General features: G+C 36.7%; 1 protein-coding gene across 1 annotated transcript in view; it reads right to left on the minus strand.

Annotated features, from left to right (window-relative positions):
• LOC106875720 (rho guanine nucleotide exchange factor 12) overlaps window positions 1-9,844 on the minus strand; it is a 365,906-nt gene that overhangs the window by 147,487 nt on the left and 208,575 nt on the right. The gene's annotated exons all lie outside the window — the stretch shown is intronic.

Consider the following 9,844-nt stretch of genomic DNA (forward strand, 5'->3'; position numbering starts at 1 on the left):
GGGGGGGGGGGAGTAAATAATATTTTGGTAAATAAATTTAAAATCTAATTTATTACCAATATTAAGTATCAGAAAGAAAGAGAGAGATGATGATGTGTGTGTGTGTGTGTGTGTGTGTGTGTGTGTGTGTGTGTATGTGTTCAAAGATTATGAACCCTATGTTTATATAATGCAAAGTGTTGAAAATACCATCCAGTATTTAGCTTCATCTCTGTAGATTTTGATTTTAAATTCCAACCGGGACCCAGTTTTACCTTTCACCATTCCCAAGTCAATAAAATAAAAATCTACAATACATTAGGCCCAATTCTGCCAAATATACTCTCTTATATTTGAGTGCATATGTATGTGTGTGAACACACACACATATATGCATCATCATTTTATGCCCACTTTCCATGCTGTCATGTGTTGGATGAATCATTACAAAGCAGGACAATTATCAGAAAGAGTTACTGCCCTTCTCAATGGGCCAAAGGGCCATATCTCACTTGTACAATCCATTTTATTGCGGAACTAACACATGAAAGGTTGTCATGACCTCGATAAGCTCTCTTAACCCTTTGTTGCATCTGCTCATTCGCCAACTACTTTACAGAGTGCACTGGGTGCATTTCATGCAACACCAGCGCTAATAATCTTTCCTTGTTCTCTGTAGGAATAGAGAATTTTCACTGTTTTATGTGATTTTTTTTTTTTGTTTTTATTCAAGGCAACATGACCAAGACAGAGAATAGAAGATGAACAAAAATGGGTGGTCAAAAGGGAGAAGAGTATGATCATAGAAACAGAGTGATTGGGGTGAGAGTAGTAGACAAGGAGAGTTGGAGAATGGTAGGAGTGAGTGACAGATGTAAAGAACAAGTAGCCCAAGTGGGAGAGGGAGTGGTGACAGGCAGTACAAAGTAAAAGAGAGTATTGCATGTGTACAAACAGGTTTGATACATTCCTTATACATATGTCTTGCAAATGGATAAAGTGATGAGAATAGTGATAGGTGGATTGGATGAAGGTAGGTTCAATGCATTCACTCATTATATAGTAGGCATGGTACAATGAATAGGGGAGAGAGAATTTGAGAAACAAGAGAAAGCCATCTCTAGTTACATGGACAGTAGTGGTACAGCAAATAGGATGCATGTATTCATACATACATGCAAAACATTTTACAAATTCAAACATGTAAATACCTATAGATATTCATCTCATTTCTCATTTCATCCACTTTTCATGCTGGCATGGGTTGGAAACATTACTGAGTCTGTTCTTACTGCCTGCTACAAAGGTCAGAGGACCACGTGTCACTTGTATGTCCCATTTTAGACTTAGTTTCTATGGCTGGATGTTATTCCTATCACCAACCATTTTACAGAATGTACTGGATGCGTTTTATCAGTACAAGCACAAGAGAGTTTGTCAATCCATAACAATACTAAAGGGTTTTCTCAACTCCCTATTTTCTTTGCTCCTTCAGCAACCACTTTACACAGTATATGCTGGGTGTACTTTATTATGATACCAGTATCTGCAAGGTTGCCTTGTAACCCATTGAATTAGAGAATCTTTATTATTGCTTGATGTGTTAGTTCACTTAAGGCAACATAACTAAGATAAATAATAAAAAAGAGAGTTCCCTTCACCATCCAGGGATGGATGGGTGACAGGAGAATAAATATGACGGCAGAAACAGAGATTTGAGTGTAGGTAGTGGAGAGCAACAGAGAGAGAAAGAGAGTAATGGATAATAATGGCAGTATACAGTAGTAAGAGTGAGTGATTGATGTTAATAATGAATGGCCTGGGAGAGAAAGGGTGATTGATGATAGAGGGTTTGGGTAGAAACAGATCTAGGATCAACCCTTATACATAGGCAGTATGATGGGCAAGAGGAGTGATATGGAGGAATTAAAATATACACATATCCAAAGAGAGAGAGAATGTTTGAGATAAGATGGTCAAACAAGTCCAATGACATCCCTAGTAACATAGGAAATAGGGAGTGGTAATCAGGAGAGATCTTCTGCTATCTATAAATTTTATCAATGGCCTGGCACTATGCGAGATGAGAGAATATCAAAAAAGCAGTGCTTCATCACAACCACCATTTATGTTTGCTTCACTATATTTTCACAGACAGCTAACTCTTCTTCAGCACTGTGTTGCTATGTGATATGGTCCTCCTTTGTGTGGTGTAACATCTTCAAAATAACTTTCACCATTTTGTCTACAAGCTCTCTTCCATCTGCTTTTGTCAAGAATTCCATACACATTAAACATGTAGTACACCTTTACCAAACTGTCATCTTTCATATGCATCACACATCCATGCTAGCACAGTTTGCTTCTGTCTTGCACACATCTGTTACCTACCGCATGTCTAGTTATTATCTCACCTCTCATACACATCTAGCATACAAACTTTTCTAGTCTTTGCAAATCCTCAACATTCAAGGCCAACACCTCACTATTACATATGCAAGCATCACACAATCTGTCCTTCACACTGGGGGTAAAATCTCTTTGTTACCAACAGAGGTAAGAGATTCTTGAACTTTTTCCAACTTCTTCTTATTGAGGCTACTATGCTTTTACAACAACAACCACCCTCCTGATAATTAGGCTACCTAGGTAACAAAAGCTATCAACTACTTTTAGGGAGACTTCCAAACATTTGTGAAAATCTATTTCCAGTGAACTCTTTGTGCTCACTGCTCCTTGTGCAACAGTCACACATGAAGTCTACCATCTCTGTTAACCTTCCTATAATCCCACTACAGTTCTTGTGCACTTCTAGTCTAAACTGAGTACACTATATGGAACTCTTACAAACTCATTCTCTGCATTTCAAGCATGGCAGCAGGGTCCTTTCATCTACTTTCTAATATTTTAGCTTTTGCTAAGTTTAATTTAAGGTCACTCAGTTTTAGGCTTTGTTTCCCCAACTGAAGCTCCTAAATCTTCAACAGATTCAGCTATAAGAACTTGATCTTTCCTTCATCTCTCCCTCTCTCTCATATATCATCATCATCATCATCATTTAACATTTGCTTTCCATACTGGTATGGCTTAGACTGTTTGACTGGAGCTGGTAAGCTGGAGAGCTGCACCAGGCTCCAGTTGTCTGTTCTGGCTTGGTTTCTACAACTGGATGCCCTTTGTAATGCCAGCCACTTCACAAAGTGCACTGGGTGTCTTTTCCATGTCACAAGCACAGGTACCGCCTATGTATTACTAGCACAGGTACCTCCTGTGTGTCACTGGCACAAGTGCCTTTTATGTGTCACTGGCAGAGGTACCTTTTACATGTCATGTATACACACACATACAACTGATAACCAAAGTTTTGTATTAATGAAGTAGTTGTTAATTAAAATTTGTGCCCTCCCCACCCACCCAACAGTCAGCTGATTATCTGATTGTGCACCAAAATAAGGATACCTAGAGTGCTGGCAGAGTACCATGGCCAATACTCTGGTGCACAGTTAAATTAATCAGCTGACCATTGAATGTTAAGAGGCCTGCTCTGTATATACTCACTGTCACTTATAGAGCATTGAATACATTAACTTCTGTTGATCATGTGTGTGTGTGTGTGTGTGTATTGCAGGTGTGGTGGATTAGTAGGTGTCAGAAAAAATACCTTGCAGTATTTGTTCTGAGTATTTACATTCTAAATTCAAATTTCCATGTTTCGGAAGCAATCCCATACCAGATCAATACTCTCTAAACTTCAGTATCTATACAGTTTAACATTATTCTCAACACAGAATTCATGACTCAAAAGCTGCATTCCATCCATAACCTGCCATATCATTTCTTTAAAGAATTTATTTAGCATCTATTTCTGGTATAATTTTGCTCTTGATTCTAAAAAGACACTTTTCTTTTTATAGTGATGATTATGATGAGCATGTGATGTCAAGACAAAGAGACACTAACATACAGCCGAGTACAGGGGTTGGTGCAGTCAAGTAACCCTGTCACCCAAATTTCAGACATTACATCTATATCAAAAATAAGAGAGAGAGAGAAAGAGAGAGTGTGTGTGTATGTGTGTGTGTGTATGCATGCACGCGCATGCATGTGTGCACATGCACACTCTCACACATGCAGTGAAACCCACTAATTGTGCTATTTAGATAATAATAACCAGTTAACATTCTTGCAGCGGCTATGGAATCGTACTTAAAGGGGTTTTGGACTCACTAATCTTGATAACAATAAATCCTTGATAATATTATTTGTGATTATGAAAATTGGTTTCTACTGTATATATTTACAAACAGCATTATAACTGAAGTAAAATCAATTGTTGTCAGTTTTTGTGGGTACATAGCACTTAGCCCTTAGCCTGAAAACAAGTCTTAGTATATATAGGCATGCTTAAAGGAATGAGGGAATTGGATAGAGGGTGTACAGTTTTTAAAGAATGAGGTAGTTGGACAGAGAGAGTATAGCAACAATTTAAAAGGGGATCACAGCTGGATGAGGCTGTCATTGCAACAACTGCAAAGGGGAAGGAAGGGCAGTGTTACAAGGGAAGTTAGTTTATGTGCTGACAGTGACACAGAAGAAAAGTATGGATAGAAATTACATAAAATGAACTGTGCAATGTGGAGAAGAAGAAAAATGCATATATTTAATTAGCAAATGGATTCTAAAATGTTGCTAAGAATATGAAAATGACTGCAGTAAGGATATTCATCCACATCAACGGAGGAGAATAAAAACATGAGAAAGAGATAGGAGAGGTTTGTTATTATTTAGGAGATAGCAAATGCAGAAGATGGTAAGATAGTAGAATCTAGACCAATTGTAGAATATAACAAGCAGCTTTCAACCCTGAGAAAAGTAATTGATGAGTTTAGTATACATATATATATATATATATATATATATATAAACAATAAGCACCTTTTGAATAGGTTAGCTGTCAGAGATAAAGATGTAATTATTTTAGCAAGAAGAGATGGAATGATGAGTTTATTACCGATGATGGTGGTGTTGACTTGGCAGCAATAGAGACCGATAAGTGTATGGAATAAGTTAGTTGTAGTTTTTGTTGTCGGTGGTGGTGATGGTAGTAGTAGTAGTAGTAGTGGTGGTGGTGGTGAAGGTACAGAAATTATCAACAACACTAACGTTGATAGTAACTGGTGTTTCTAACGATGTTGATGTTTGTCATGAAATTGCTGATTGTGTTTTTTTAGTAACGAAGTTGGTTTTAATTATCACCACCAAATAAATCAATACTACTGACTAATAACAATGAAGAAATACCAACAACCAATCAATCAGCAATCCCATACCAGATCAATACTCTCTAAACTTCAGTATCCATACAGTTTAACATTATTCTCAACACAGAATTCATGACTCAAAAGCTGCATTCCATCCATAACCTACCGTATCATTTCTTTAAAGAATTTATTTAGCATCTGTTTCTGGTATAATTTTGCTCTTGATTCTAAAAAGACACTTTTCTTTTTATAGTGATGATTATGGTGAGCATGTGATGTCAAGACAAAGAGACACTAACATACACATGTATATGATCAGCTTCTTATGGTTTCCATCTACCAAATCCACTCACAAGGCTTTGGTCAGCCTAGGACTATAGTAGAAGACACTTGCTCAAGCACTAAACAGTGGGACTAAACCCTAAACTAAATGATTGGAAAGCAAACTTCTTAACCACACAGCTACACCTTCCCACCACCACCGAAGAAAATTATATAAATCAAAATATCTTAAGATAATTTTAAATTAGATTATTAGTTAAATTAGGATAACTGCCTGAATCCCCACTCTGCTGTCTACTTAGTAGAATGGTATCAGATTTGGAGATTTAATATATTGGCTATAAGCCACATATATAGATTCACATTTTTTTCTCTACAAGGGATGATAGTAACATCTCACCAAATATGACCAGTGTAATACTGGACCCAAACCCATAACAAAGAACTGTATAATTAGTATTTCAACACTAATCTTTCTGTGTGAAACTAAATCACAATCCAGTACAAGAAGAACAATCTTATTTAATTTCACATGTCAAATGATGATAAATTTACCACAGTTTACACACACACACACACATATATCAGTGGCAGCAGTGGCCTGTTCCTCGAATCCAAGGATTGATTTCTCCTGGATGAACATTTGGACCATTAATGCTGATGGAGAATGTGGCTAATGGGGTCAACCTTCACACAGAACGTGATTGCATTGGCCACATGTCAAGATCGGAGTCAGTCCTGGTTGCTGCTGTCAGACCTTCCATTGCCATTCTCTCCTCTTTTCTTACTCTTTCAAACAATATTACGTTATTGTTTATATTTTGTCAGTAGGTGGAATGGTTCACTATGGTCATCTCAAAAGCTAGGGGCTTGAAGCTGGTCTGCTTCGGAGATGACTTTAGCTGATCTTTGTAGCATCAAAGAGGAGCACCTCTTTGCCTTTTCCCAGTTGCCAGTTTGCTGAAGAGGATTTGAGGAAGCTGTTCATTGTTCATCCTGGTGACATGGCTGGTCCAACAAAGACCATGTTTAATGATTAGGGATTCAATGCCCTGGCTATTTGCACTTTCCATCACATCTTTTGACACAGATGGACATGTTTTTACAAGGAAAATGTGAAGGAGTCCACAAATGAATGACCATTCTCTAAATCCCTAAGGAGTGATAAAATGATGTTAAATTTTTCTTCTTTTTTTTTACTTCTTTCAGTCATTGGACTACAGCTATACTTGAGTACCACCTTGAAGAGTTTAGTTGAACAAACTGACCCATGTACTTATTGTAACGATCTATTTTTGCTGGACTGCTAAGTTAAAGGGACATGAACAAACCAACAACGGTTGTCATTTGGTAGGAAGAGGACAGACACAAACACAGACACACAAAGACACACACAATGAGCTTCCACACTGTTTCCGTCCTACCAAATTCACCCACAAGGCACAGGTTGGTACAGGGTTATGGCAGAAAACACTTGCCCAAGATGCCGTGCAGTGGGGACTGAACTCAAAACCAGTGTGGGTATTTTAAGCACATTTATTTGGGCTGGCATGATTCGGTGGAGTGCAGTTTTTAGAAGATGCACTCACTTCCTTGTGGTCAACTCAACTCTCACAAAGTCAGTCACAGAAATCCTCTTTTTAGCTAAGTAACCCTCACCCCAATACACACATATACATACAAACACAATGTTGCAGCACAATGTTGCAAACACAATGTTGCACTGTTTGCTTACACAAGTTTCCATGGGTTAGCTTTAATGAAAATACCCCTGAATAAATATGACCTACCCACACCCAAAGATAATAAACATGTAATTAGGTACTCAGATATTTCTACCGCAATCTGTTTATGTAAACAACACTCAAGTACAAACGGTACTGAGACCTCTCTCTCTCTCTCCTTTACAATGGAGTAAATGTAAAGTCTATATTATTCTTTTAAATTTCATTCACTTAAGGACATGAAACAAATTTACAGCATAGGAGACACAATATATAGTAATATTTAGTAGTCCTCATAGATATCATAGAGACAACAGTTGAAGCATATAAAGATGGAAGGAGTGAGGATGAAGAACAAAAAGGAGAAAGTGAGAGGCTAGTTGTTAAGATTGTAGAAAATCAACATGAATTTTTGATTTTTTTAACAGATATACTATGAAGGATGTGTGTGTATGTATGTTATACATATATATGCATGGGTGTGTATATATGTATATACAGTTTAAATGCACAAAAACCAAAAGGCAGAGACAGGTGAGGTATCAACAAGCAGAGGAAAATGGAAAAGTCTTTGACGTTTTGAACCTATGCTGACAGAAAGGGATGGGGGGAAATGGGGGGGAGAGAGAGAGAGAAACGGAAAGAGAATAAAAATGCATCGGGATTAATGGTTATATATATATACATATGCATTTTGCACTATGTTAAAATTATATATTAAAATATACACTAAATTAAAATGGAAATTTAAATACTTAAACACAAAATAGGGTGTAATTCTGTGTCCACATGTATGTATGTGTAAACATACAATCGAATAAATATTTTTGTCATTTTCTAAGACAGATTCATCGACCATACCTTACATGAAAATCCGTAACAATTGTAAATATTAAGGATAAAATACGATCATTAATTAGCCATATGTTAGTTAAAAAAACAAAAACACCACCATCCTGCTGTGACAGAAAAGAAGTACCTTCTTATGCAAGAAGAATGCCGAGGAATTCTGATATTTAAGTAACAGCCACAAGAGAGAGTATTACACAAAGATCACTGGTCTTCTATCAGTGATGGGAGTGTATTTATTTATTTTTTAACTAAACACACAATTATTACTCAGAGATGCAACTAAATCTGTTACCGATGTTGGGCGGAAGAATATCTTTAAATGCTACACCATGAAGAAAAACACTCAAGAAATTCTGTGTGAGAGAGAGAGAGAGAGAGAGAGAGAGAGAGAGAGAGAGAGAGAGAGAGAGAGAGAGAGAGAGAGAGAGAGAGAAAATATTTTGGTTTATTTAAATGAGGAAGAAATAGAGATATATGTTTAAATAAATGAAAATATAAAAAATTATATCTAAAAAAAATGTCAAAGCAGTAGTAATTGTAATCAGCCTACAGAGAAGATTACCTCACTGAAACCTGTGTTGGTGTATGAGAGTAAGCAACCTTGTCAATGTTCATATTTCTTTCGTTGGGTTTGGTACATAGCTGTTTACTGAGGGTTTGGTACATAGCTGTTTACTAAGGGTATGGCACATGGTTGTTTATTGTGAAGGGTTTGATACATTGCTGTTCATAGTGATGGGTAGGGTTTGGGATGTAGCTGTTTACTGTGAAGGGTTTAGTACGTAGCTGTTTAAAGCGAAGGGTTTTATACATAGCTGTTTACAGCAAAGGGTTTGGTACATAGCTGTTTACAGCAAAGGGTTTGCTACATAGCTGTTTACAGCAAGGTGTTCGGTACAGAGCTGTTTACTGGTACATTGCAGTTTACTGTTAAGGGTTTGGTACACAGCTGTTTACTGTTAAAGGTTTGCCACATAGCTGTTTACTGTTAAGGGTTTGGCACATAGCTGTTTACTGTTAAGGGTTTGGCACATAGTTGTTTATTGTTCAGGGTATGTTAAATAACTGTTTGCTGTTAGTTTGGAAGATAATCATAAATGAGTATAAATAAAGAAACAAAAAAGTAGTTAGTACAGCATTTGTGCAGAACCACATCAGCACAAAACTATATTCAATATAGTTTTGTGAATCAACAATTTGCAGTTGCCGTTGTGACACTATCGGTATTATATAAGTGGCTGACTGCTTCGATGAGGTATGAGACAGCAGTGGTCATTTAAATCCACAACAGAATGGGTGAAATACGGAGGAGAGAAGGAGAGAAAGAAAGAAAAAAAAAACTAACTGGAAGCAACTTATTTTCTTTTCATTTATACGAAGGTGAGGAGAAAACCATAGTGAACGTGTGATATCTGTGTGTGTGCGCGCGCGTGAGTGTATATATATGGTGACAGAGAATGAATCAGGAAGATAGGTTTGATAATTACAAAGTAACAAGGAAAAGGATGATTTTATATATATATATATATATATATATATATATATAGTTTTTTTTTCACTTTATAATTACTAAAGAATAATTTTTCGAGTTAAACCGGGGAAGGGGGACACTCGGAATGTAATCAGTGTTTTATTTTTATTTTATTTATTTTTACAAAATCGAACTCAGCACAAGAAAAAAAAGAAAAAAAACTACCAACTGATCATGTAATATTAGAAATATATAAGGACCAGGAAGAGTGATGG

The sequence above is a fragment of the Octopus bimaculoides genome, chromosome 5 (assembly GCF_001194135.2).
Source record: "Octopus bimaculoides isolate UCB-OBI-ISO-001 chromosome 5, ASM119413v2, whole genome shotgun sequence".
NCBI lineage: Eukaryota > Metazoa > Mollusca > Cephalopoda > Octopoda > Octopodidae > Octopus > Octopus bimaculoides.